Raw genomic sequence first — 12,675 nt, 5'->3', positions numbered from 1 at the left:
CTGGCAGCACCCGGAGTTTACAGTCATGGGTAGAATGTATGTAGTCCTTACAGACAGCAGCAGAATTAAACCCGGGTTACTGGCACTGCAATAGCATTACACTAACTGCTGCACTGTCGTGCTGCCTGTATTCATAAACAGGAACACCCTGATCACTCAAAATTTCTCACATCCGCAAACCTTTTCATTTTGACCATAGCCTCCCTCCGACCCCTCCTGCTGAAATGTATGACCTCACCTCTTCCCACAGTAAACACCTTCTACCAAGCTTTTGTCCACTCTTGAAAATAGTTACAAGGATTTTGCCAGGACTTGAGGAACTGTGATACAGAGAGAGCTTGGAGCATCAGAGACTAAGAAGTGGGGGGGGGGGGGGGGTGTATATAAAATCATTTATTAGGGTGAATGTATTCAGTTTTCCCCCCAATAGTTCAGGAATCAAGACTAGAAAACATACATAAGTGTAGGGTGAGAGGTAAAGGTTTAATAGAAACTTGGTGGGCAACATTTTTTTTATACAGTTTGTTTTTTATTGCAGCAAGCTACTGGAAGAAATGGTTGAGACAGATACAATAACCAATGTTAAAAAGCAGTTAGACAAGCACATGGATTGGAAAGGTTAAGAAGGTTATGGGTCAAATGGGTCTAGCTTGGATAGGGCATTTTGGCTGACATGGACCTGATAGGCTGATGGGCCTGTTCCCATGCTGTCCTCTGACTCTGCCAACATTTGGCTTATGTCCTTTGAGGATGCAACAAAACGCCAACGAAAAGTGAACAGTATTGGATCAATTTCGAGAAAATTGCAAGATTGCATGTGGCTGATTGATCGTGCAGTGCAATGATTGGGCCTCTAACTCATATAATTCGATGACTCTATAATACTCACTATACATATAGATAGGTCTGTATCCTGCTGAAAAGTCCGAATACTCTTGTTATAACATGTTGAAAAAGATCTATTTATTCCAACTCTCTGTCTTCTATACAATAATCATTTTAATTCCATGATAACACACTTCTTCAAATACCATGGGCTCTTATTTAATTTACCAGCCTTTTTGGGGTACCTTACTAAATGCCGTCTGAAAATCCATAGGTCCCTTTCTTATTTTTGTTTTAATTTAGAAATGCACTGTGGTAACAGGGTCTTTTGAATCATTGAATCCAGGCTGCCCAATTACACTCATGTGATCAATTAACCTTGTAATCCCAAGGAAACCCATTTGTTCATGGGGACTCCTTACAGACAGCAGTGCAAATGAACTCGGGCCACTGGTGCTAATATTGCATTACACTTACCGCTACACTACCATGCCATCTCTTTGTTATGTATGCGTGGAGCAAGAATGACACCGGAGTAGTATGATTGAATATTTTTACTGAGTCATAATTGTAATGGTATACACTGGGGGCTTACAGAGTGGGGCAACAAACCAGGCCCACCGAGATGAAAACACCCATATCAAGAGAAAGTGCCTCCTGCATAGGAGGCCCAGTTGATTCACTGCACAATTGACTGGCTGCATGTGCACTTGCCATATTCACACAATTGCTCCGATATGGTTCACTCTTGTGGTTGTTTTTTTTTGGTTGCATCCTTGAAGAACACAAGCAAAATGTTTGCACAGCCAGAAATTGAACGAAGTTAAACATATAGCTTAAGGTGGTTTAGAATGCACAGCACAAATCAAATCTGTCAAAACTAGTTGCATCAATCTGACTGGTTGCATCACCATCTGGTGTGGAAATACCAATGCACAGGATCAGTAATAGCTGCAGAAAGTTGAAAACCCAGCCAGCTCCATCATGAGTGCAAGCCTTCCCATCACCAAGGACATCTTTAAAAGGGAATGCCTCAAAAAGATAGCATCCATAATCAACAATCCCAGCACCCACACCCTCTTCACATTGCAACCATCTTGTTTTAGGAACAGCTTCTTCCCCTTCGCCATGAGATTTCTGAATGGACAATGAAACCATGAATATACAATGCCTCACTAATTTTGCTCTCTTTCTGCACTACATATTATATATATTTCTTATTATATAGTATATTTTATGTATTATACTATACTGCTGCTGCAAATTTCACGACATATGTCCATGATAATAAACCTGATTCTGATTGTCTTGGAATACTGTTCATGTATATCAACTCATTATGCACTGCATTAAGGTAGTACAAGTTAAATTAATGTCTGAATGCAGAATAAAACGCAGCAGCTACAGATAAAGTGAATACAGGTAAACAATAAGATGCAAGATCATAATGAGGTAGACTGTGAGGCAAGAGTCTATCTTATCATACTAAGGAACCATTTAGTAATTATTAATACCAGTTTAGATGCTGTCCTTGGGCCTGGAAGAAACCTGCTTTTAGGCCTTTGTAATCTTCAGCCCAATGGAAAAAGGAGAAAAGAAAATGTCCAGGGTAGGTGGGGTCTTCAAATATGCTGGCTGCTTTACTGAAGTAGTGGGATGTATAGACACAGCCTACAGAGGGGAAGCTGGTTTCTGTGATGTACTAAGCTGTGACCACAACTCACTGAAGTTTCTTGCAGTCACGGTCAGAGCAGTTGCCATACTAAGCCGTAATGCATTGACAAAAATTGATAACTATCAACAGGATCATGCAAAGTTTCTTCAGCCTCCTGAGGAAGCAGAGGCATTGGTGTGTCACCTACATGGTTGGACCATAGTTGGTTATGTTATTTCTAGTGTTACAAGGGTTACCTAATAGTAATAATGATCAGTTAGACACAGAGAGAAGCTGTATTTACTAACAAGTACCTTTCTTAGCTCAGCTCAGAAGCACATGAATCTACACAACTGAAAACCTGTCTGCACAGCTACCAAGTTTCCTTGACCCTCCATAAATAGTCACAGCAGAGAAAAGGTAATACCCAGGAAAAAGCTGGCCAGGCATTCCCTATGTCTGACGTGGGGTCCTGAATATCCACAAAGGTTGGTCACTGGAGAGTTACTGCTGCTTGTGCTTCCAAAATCCTTCATTCTTGTTCTCTCCCTTATTGGATCTATCTCTAATGGTTCAGTTTCATTGGCTCATGGTCATTTGAGTGACCTGTGTCAGCTTCTGATTGGATGTAGCCCAGGGCTATAAGCAGTATTACTTTATGACTCTCCCTTCAGCTTTGTACTTCATGTGATTTCTTTTGTTCTGTCCAACTCAGACTGGTTCAAATCACTCTAACACTGGACCGAGAAGACTAGATCACAGGCTGTTCCTTCTGCAAACCTGCCATTTTACATGATAAACATTTACTTATCTGAGAATAATCCCGGGATTAGCAGATCATTAGCAGAAACTCCTTATGTCCATGTTCAAATGCTCTGATTAAATTATTCCAGAGCAAGAATCAATTCACCAAACAGTTGACAAAATGGCATCTGTAAAAACAGTATCACAAAATGGCCACCTCCATTCTTGTCATCTCATGGCAAGAACAAAGCCTTGTTCTTTGTCTGTTTCACCACCATTGTTTCACTACTGTTCACTGATTTACAGATTGCATTTTGTTCTGGCCAACACTAGGAACTTGAAGCTCTCACCCTCAGTACTGTTCATGAAGACAGGAGCATGTGAACTACCATCACCAATACCCCCACCTACTTGAAGTCAACATCTCTTTTGTTTTGCTGACGTTAAGAGGAAATTTGTTGTCATGACACCATGCTACCATGTCACCACGTTGAATTCATAATCGGCAATAAAGTTACTTAATAACAAGAGAAGAAAAGGAAACGTTCAGGTTTGCAAATCATTGCACTTCATTTGAAGATAAAGTGAATGTTGTGAGGCTAGACATCAAGTAAAAACATTGTTTTGGAAATTAAGATGTCTTTGAGTTTCATTTCAAATACGCTGAGTATTTTTTCAACATTTTCAAAGACTGGCTTTGGGGAGGTGTTTGGTTGTTTTTAAGTCTTTTTTTGTGTCCATTGTACGGCTTTGTTTTATAGGGTGGCTGAGGTGATGACTGTGCCACAGATGGTGCAAGAGATGCCTGAATGGGCCAGTAGGAGAAGTGGTCTGCTTCATCCTTCACATATACTTCTGCATGGACCACATTATTTACGTTACTTCTCTACTTTGAGCAGTTATAGGTCAGAGATCTGCAGGGGTCAGTAGTGATATTGCATTTCTTCAAGGAAGATTTGAATCAATTCCTGTGTGCAGCTGGTGTACTCTTTCAGTGACGCAGTTGGGAACAGGGTAAACACGAGAGATTCTGCAGACTGCAAATCCAGTACATCACTACTTTGTGAACTTCTGAGCCAAGTATCAAATCCTTATCTTCAGTCACACTTCTTCTGAATTGTCAAAAGTTGTGCTGACACATTAAATAAGACAATAAGACATAAGAGCAGAATTAGGCCATTTGGAGCATTGAGTCTGCTCCGCCATTCCATCATGGCTGATTTATTTTCCCTCCTGCCTTCTCCCACAGTCTTTGACATCTTTACTAATCAAAAACCATTCAACTTTTGCTTTAAAAATACCCAGTGACTTGGCCTCCTCAGCCATCTGTTGAAATAAATTTCACAAATATACCACCCTCTGCTATAGAAATTCAGCAATGGTGAATTTCATTATGGATATCTGCCTTCACTGAGAGGTGGTTCCCAAGACGTAAGGAGTAATTGCTATTTTCTAGGTTATTGATGGAGTCCAGAGTGTGGGATAATGCAGCAGGGACTAGAATCAAAATCAGGTTTATAATCACTGACATTGGTTGTTTTGTGGCAGCCATTCTGTATGAGTGGGAGGCTCACCCTCTCACACAAACACAAGAAATTCTACAGTTGCTGCAACACAAGCAAAGTGCTGGAGGAACTCAGCAAGTCAGACAAAACCTATGGAAGGGAATAAACACTTAAAGTTTCAGGTTGACACCGTTCAATGAGAAGGTAGAAATGGAAGGATTACAGACTGGTAGGTAATAGGTGAGACCAGATGAAGGGAACAGTGTGTGAGAGAATGAGAGGAGAAGTACATAACAGGGACGGATGGGGTGGCTGTAGAAGGAATCTAATAGGAGAGGACAGTGGACCATGAGAAAAAAAGGGAAGGAGGAGGGAAATCAGAGGGAGGTGTTGAGCAGGTGAGGAGACAAGGAGTAAGAGGGTAACCAGAATAATGAATGGAAAATGAGGGAAGGAGGGAGGGGGTATAATTGACCAGAAGTTAGAGAAATTAATGTCCATGCCACCAGTTTGGAGGCTACCCAAGTGGAATTGAGGTGTTGCTCCTGCAATTTGAGTTTTGTTTGATTTTGGCAATAAAGAAGGCGATGGACCAATACGTCAGAATGGGAATGGGAAGTCAGATTGAAATGGGTAGCCACCAAGAGATTCTGTTTTTTAAGTTAACAAAGTGAAGGTGCTCAATAAAGGGGTTTCCAATCTGCATTGGGTCTCACCAATGTACATGAGGCCACATCGGAAGCACCAGATATTTATTTATTTATTGATATACAGCAAGGGGAGTCCTATCTCTGTACTTATGGTGGGAGAAACAATGAGGGCAGCTATAAGGGAAATGGAGAACATGAGGATGAGGGCAGTATCGATGGTGGTAGAAGGGAAACGCCATTCTTTGAAAAATGTCATAACATATATAAGTATTAAAAAGCCTGATTCTGATTCTGTGCAATCTCAAAGGCAATCCCAGCAGGATGAATCGAATGTCCATCTCCCCTCATGGCTCAGAGCTTTGCATCGACATTTCCATGCTGAGAGAGTCAAGATGGGAATGAGATGACCAGTTCAAATGATTAGGTTGGGAGTACACCTTCTTGAGAGAAAACCAGAGGAGGAAAGTTGTCCTCTAGACATGAGCTTTGCCATCAAGACAAGCCAGAAGGTTTAGAGAATGCCTTATGATCCTTTGGCTTAGTTTTATATAGAATTAATGCACCACAATAATCTCCCTGGAATCTATGGATTACCTCAAGCTGGATTTCAGTTCTGACGTTAAAAAGATCTTGGAATTAGTTTATTACTGTCACATGTATCAAGGTACAGAGAAAAACTTGTCTGGAATACTGTTTATACAGAACAAATCATTGCACAGTGCTATAAGATAGAATAATGTAAAACAATAATAATAGAGTCAAGTGTAAAAGCTGCCAAGGGAGTGCAGTGCAGATAAACAATAAAGTGCAAGATCACAACAAGGTAGATTATGAGCTGCCAGCGGCAGTGGTGGAGGTGGAAACGATAGGGTCTTTTAAGAGACTCCTGGATGGATACATGGAGCTTAGAAAAATAGAGGGCTCTGGGTAACACACACAAAATGCTGGTGGAACGCAGCAGGCCAGGCAGCACCTATAGGGAGAAGTGCTGTTGACGTTTCGGGCCGAGAAGTCCTGACGAAGGGTCTCGGCCTGAAACGTCGACAGCGCTTCTCCCTATAGATGCTGCCTGGCCTGCTGCATTCCACCAGCATTTTGTGTGTGTTGTGCATCTGCAGATTTCCTCGTGTTGGGCTCTGGGTAAGCCTAGGTAGTTCTAAGGCAAGGACATGTTTGGCACAGCTTTGTGGGCCGAAGAGCCTGTATTGTGCTGTAGGTTTTCTATGTTTTTATGAGGCAAAAGTCCATCTTATCATACAAGAGGTCCATTCAAGAGTCGGATATCAGAGGGATAGAAGCTGACCTTGAGCCTGGTGATACATCCCTTCTACCCAATGGTTCATGCTTCAGATAGAAATGAACTGATCCTCTCAGTCAACTCAGTCAACGATGGGAATAGACTCAAACCCTTATGCACAATTTGATCAACAAGGAAGGAGTAAGGAAACCTTATCATTGGGTTTGTCTCCTGACAAAACCTGGTCTTCTCAAAATAGCCTCTTCACAGGGACAAACACAAAACCTCTTGGACACAACCTTGCTTCAAACAGAAGCACCTGTGAGATTACATAATTTTCTGAAGAAGAAACTGCAAGATGTTTCCATCTGCTCTGCCATAACAGGTACTGATGACTGCTGGCCCTTTCATTGCAGATATTTGGGTTTAAAAAATGGATTGCTAGGTTATTTAAGATGACAGTTAGAAATCATGCAGATCACCGTATGTATGGGATTGCATATGGATATGGATAGAAATGGATCAGAAACTCAGTCAGGTTTATTATCACTGACAAACAAGGCAGCATGAAATCTGATGACTTGCAAGATATCAAATTTACTTTAAGTTGCAATAAATAAATGAATATAGTGCAAAAGAGGAGTAGCGAGGCAGTGTTCATGGCCCGTTCAGATATCAGATGATAGACGCTGACCATATAAGCACGGCAGATTTCCTTCCATTAAAGGTTCTGGCAGTTCAACCACTTTTTGGTGACAATGCAATGATTCATGAATACATATGCTTGAAGTTTTTCTTTGTCTTAAATACACAAATATTTTAATTAAATATTTTATATTTTGCTAATGTTGAATTGGGATTTTAACAAGAGCTGTAAGTTATCTAATCAAATAGGACTGTGGACATATTCAGTGTCAGTTATAAAAGAGATGAAACACTCATGCAGGAGAGAGCTTTGGCCACAGTTGAGGTATTGTGCTAATCTGAATATTAATTTTTGAAATGTTGTTAAGATCAAAAAACAAGGAATTCACCTGGGTTTTGGCAAGTGTGAGAATGAAAAGAAATAAGACTTGAAGTTCTGGGATTATTTTGGAAGATAGGAATTCAATAATGATTTAATGAAGGCTTTATATCTGCACATAGATTTCAGAATATTCAATTTCAATTCATCTTTGTGAAAAGTGTTTTTGTTTTATGTGTGCAAAGCTGTTCTAGTTTGGTTTTTTTTTCAAAGCAGAATTATTGAAGCATAGGCTCAATGATGTAAATGAAGTTAAGACTCAGCACAGCCTTGATCCAATGGTTGACTGAATTTCCTTATGGTGAGAGACTGATGCTATCAAATCCAATTACCTAGAGGGAATGAAAAAAGTGATTATGATAATAATGATTATGGAAATGATAATAATAGTAGAGCACTACAGCGCAGAAGCAGGCCAGTCAGCCCATCTAGTTGATTCTGAACTATTATTCTCCTTAATCCCATCAACCTGTATCTGGACCATAGCCCTCAATAGCCCTCCCATCCATGCACCTCTCTAAACTTCCCTTAAATGTTGGAATCGAACTTGCATTGGCAGTTTGTTCCACCCTTTCACCATTCTCAGAGTGAAGGAGTTCTCCTTAAACATCTCACCTTTCACCCTTAACCTCTCATTTCAGAATCAGAATCAGGTTTATTATCACTTGAATGTGTTGTGAAATTTGTTAACTTAGCAGCAGCCATTCAATGCAGTACGTAATATAGAATGAATATATGAGTTAATCAGTTACAGTATATGTATATTGGAGATTAAAAATTGTGCAAGAACAGAAATAACATGTTTTGAAAAAGTGAAGTAGTATTCATGGGTTTAATGTCCATTTAAGAATCAGATGGCAGAGGGGAAGAAGCTGTTCCTGAATCGCTGAGTGTGTGCCTTCAGGCTTCTGTATCTCCTACCCGATGGTAACAGTGAAAAAAGGGCATGTCCTGGGTACTGGAGGTTCTTAATAATGGATGCTGCCTTTCTGAGACATTGCTCCTTGAAGATGTCCTGGGTACTTTGTAGGCTAGTACCCAAGATGGAGCTGACTAAATTTACAACCCTCTGCAGCTTCTTTAGGTCCTGTGTACTAGCCCCCCACCCATACCAGAGATTGATGCAGCCTGTCAGAAGGCTCTCCAAAGTACATCTATAGAAGTTTTTGAATGTTTTTGCTGACATACGAAATCTCTTCAAACTCTTAATGAAGTATAGTCGCTGTCTTGCCTTCTTCATAGCTGCATTGATATGTTGGGACCAAGTTAGGTCCCCAGAGATCTTGACATCCAGGAACTTGAAACTACTCACTCTACTCACTCTCTCCGCTTCTGATCCCTCTATGAGGATTGGTATGTGTTCCTTCATCTTATCCTTCCTGAAGTCCACAATCAGCTCTTTCATCTTACTGACGTGGAGTGCAAAGTTGTTGCTGTGATATCACTCCACTAGTTGGTATATTTCACTCCTCTATGCCCTCTCATCTCCATCTGAGATCCTACAAACAATGGTTGTATCGACAGCACATTTATAGGTGGTATTTGAGCTATGCCTAGCCACACAGTCATGGGTATGTATAGAGTAGAGCAGTAGGCTAAACTCACATCTCTGAGGTGTGTGGGGAGATATTATCACCAATCCACACAGATTAGAAATTCAAGGATCCAATTGCAGAGGGAGGTACAGAGGCCCAGGTTCTGTAACTTATCAACAATTTCAGTGGGAAAAGCCTGTTTGCATTTACCCTAACTATACTCATCATGTAGCTCTATCAAATCTCCCTCATTCTCCTATGCTCCAGGAAATAAAGTCCTAACCTATTCATGATGTGAAAGATTTCAAAATCAGAATCAGATGCACTGTCACTGATTTACATAACAGAATATTGGTTGTTTTGTGGCAATGGTACAGTGCAAGACAAAGTTGCTATCAATTACAACAATAAATTAATAGTGCAAAAGGAAGGAATAGTGGCATAGAGTTCATTAGTTTCTGGGCTGTTTGGAAATCTAATAAAGGTGAGGAAAAAGTAATGAGTGTGGGTCTTCAGGCTGCAGGGATCATGTTCCTCTTCCACAATGGTAGTAATGAGAAGAGGGTTCATTCTGGATGGTGACTATTCATGTATTCCATCTGAAGTGGCAGATGGAATGCAGTGAAGGGAAGTGTCCGGTCATTCACTTTGATAAAAGGACTACTTTCTAAACAGGGAACAAATTCTGAAATAGGGGGTGCAAAGGACCTTGGGTGCCCTACACAAATTCCCTAAAGGTTAACTTGAGGGTTGAGCTGGTGGTAAGGAATGCAAATGCAATGTTAGCATTCATTTAGAGAGGATTAGAATATAAAAAGAAAAATGTAATGCTGAGTGTTTTTATGGCATTTCCCAGATCATATTTGGAGTATTGTGGGGTTTGGTTCCCCTTGGTGGGCTGAATGGTCTAAATCTAATAAAAACCCAAAATGCTGGCAGAACTCAGCAGGCCAGACAGCATCTATGGGAGGAGGTAGTGACGACGTTTTGGGCCGAAACTCTTCATCAGGAGTGAAGTAACATGGGATGGTCAAGGGGGGATAAGAAGTGGAGGGAGGGATAAAGTAGAGAGCTGAGAAGTGATAGGCTGAAGGGAAATGGGCTGGGGGGAAGGTGGAGAATTATGGGAAATAAAAGAGAAAGAAAGGTAGGGCTGGGGGGAGATTATAGTGAGGGGGGAAAAGAGAGAGAAAGAGAACCAGACTGAAATAATAGATAGGGATGGGGGTAAGGGGGGGCAGGGGTATCAACGGAGGTCTGTGAGTTGGATGTTCATGCCGGCAGGTAGGAGGCTACCCAAGCAAGAGATAAGGTATTGCTCCATCGACCTGCGTGCGGCCTCATCTTGATGGTAGAGGAGGCCATGGACAGACATGTCGGAGTGGGAGTGGTCTGTGAAATTGAAGTGTGTGGCCACAGGGAGATCCCGCCACTGCTGGAGGACTGAGCGCCGGTGTTCAGCGAAACAGTCTCCCAGTCTGCGGCAGGTCTCCCCAATGTATAAATAGCCACATCGGGAGCACCGGATACAATATATCACCCCAGATGACTCACAAGTGAAGTGGTGCCTCACCTGAAAGGACTATCTGGGGCCTGGGATGGTGGTGAGGGAAGAAGTGTGGGGGCAGGTTTAGCACTTCTTCCATTTGCAGAGATTAGTGCCCGGAGGGAGGTAGGTGGGGAGGGATGGGGAGAATGAACGGACAAGGGAGTCGCATAGGGAGCGATCCCTGCAGAAAGCCGAGAGTGGGGGGGGGGGGGGGGGAGGGGAAGATGTGGCTGGTGGTGGGATCACGTAGGAGGTGGCGGAAGTTACGGAGGATTATACGTTGGATCTGTAGGCTGGTAGGGTGATAGGTGAGGACCGGGGGACTCTATCCCTGATTGGCTGGCAGGGGGATGGGGTGAGGGCAGAAGTGCGTGAAATACAGGAGACGCAATGGAGGGCAGAGTTGATAGTGGACGAAGGGAAGCCCCTTTCTTTAAAAAAGGAAGACATCTCCTTTGTCCTAGAATGAAAGGCCTCATCCTGAGAGCAGATGTGGCGGCGGAGGAGGAATTGAGAGAAAGGGATAGCATTTTTGCAGGAGACAGGGTGGGAGGAGGAATAGTCTAGGTAGCTGTGTGAGTTAGTAGGTTTGTAGTAGACGTCGGTGGATAGGCTGTCTCCAGAGATAGAAACAGAGAGATCTAGAAAGGGGAGGAAGGTGTCGGAAATAGACCAGGTGAATTTGAGGGCGGGGTGAAAGTTGGAGGCGAAGTTAATGAAGTCGACGAGCTCAGCAGGAAGCAGCACCGATGCAGTCATCAATATAACGCAAGAAAAGAGGAGGACAGATACCGGTGTAGGCTTGGAACATAGATTGCTCCACATGGCTGACAAAAAGGCAGGCATAGCTAGGACCCATGCAGGTGTCCATGGCTACACCTTTAGTTTGGAGGAAGCGGGAGGAGCCAAAGGAGAAATTGTTAAGGGTGAGGACTAATTCCGCGAGGCAGAGAAGAGTGGTGGTAGAGGGTGACTGGCTGGGTCTGGAGTCCAGGAAGAAACGGAGAGCTTGGAGACCTTTCTGGTGGGGGATAGAGGTATATAGGGACTGGACGTCCATGGTGAAAATGAGGTGGTGGGGGCCAGGGAAGTATCACGGACATAGGTGGGAAGGGATTGAACAAGGGGAGATAAAACAGAGTCGAGATAGGCAGAAATGAGTTCAGTGGGGCAGGAGCAAGCAGAGACAATGGGTCTGCCTGGACAGGCAGGTTTGTGAATCTTAGGTAGGAGGTAAAAACGGGAAGTGCGGGGTGTGGGAACTATAAGTTTGGTGGCCGTGGATGGGAGATCTCCCGAGCTGATGAGATCGGAAATGGTTTGGGAGACAATGGACTGGTGCTCCCTAGTGGGGTCATTGTCCAGGGGTAGATAAGAGGAGGTGTCAGCGAGTTGTCTTCGTGCCTCCGCTATGTACAGGTCAGTGCACCAGACAACAACAGCAACCCCCTTATCAGCGGGTTTGATGGTAAGCTTGGGATTGTTGTGGAGGGAATGGAGAGCAGAGCGTTCAGAGGGGGTAAGGTTGGAATTGGAGCAAGGGGTGGTGAAGTCGAGACGGTTAATGTCCCGACGGCAATTAGAGATGAACTGATCCAGGGCGGGTAGAAGTCCTGGGCGGGAAGTCCATGAGGAGGAGAAAGGTTGGAAACGGGAGAACGGGTCATCGGTGGGGGTGGGAGAGTCCCTACCGAAGAAGTGGGCTTGAAGACGGAGCCGGCGGAAGAAGAGCTCCACGTCCTGGCACACGCCGAACTCACTGAGGTGAGGTCGAAGGGGGACAAAGGTGAGGCCCTTACTAAGGACAGAGCGCTCAGCCTCAGAGAGAGGAAGGTCGGAGGGGATGGTGAAGACCCAGCAGGGTTGAGAGCTCTGGTCTGAGGGGGGTGGGAGGCTGGTGGAGTCAGCGGGGAAGGGGTGGGGGTGAGAGGAAGCTGAAGCCCCCGAGGGCC

The 12,675-nt window shown here is 43.4% G+C and overlaps 1 protein-coding gene across 2 annotated transcripts in view; it reads right to left on the bottom strand.

The window, feature by feature from the left end:
- The window catches only part of LOC140714284 (contactin-associated protein-like 5), a 1,700,882-nt gene that overhangs the window by 1,103,303 nt on the left and 584,904 nt on the right, over positions 1-12,675 (bottom strand). The gene's annotated exons all lie outside the window — the stretch shown is intronic.

The sequence above is a fragment of the Hemitrygon akajei genome, chromosome 2 (assembly GCF_048418815.1).
Source record: "Hemitrygon akajei chromosome 2, sHemAka1.3, whole genome shotgun sequence".
NCBI classification, from domain to species: domain Eukaryota; kingdom Metazoa; phylum Chordata; class Chondrichthyes; order Myliobatiformes; family Dasyatidae; genus Hemitrygon; species Hemitrygon akajei.
This window is presented reverse-complemented; position numbering and strand designations above follow the sequence as displayed.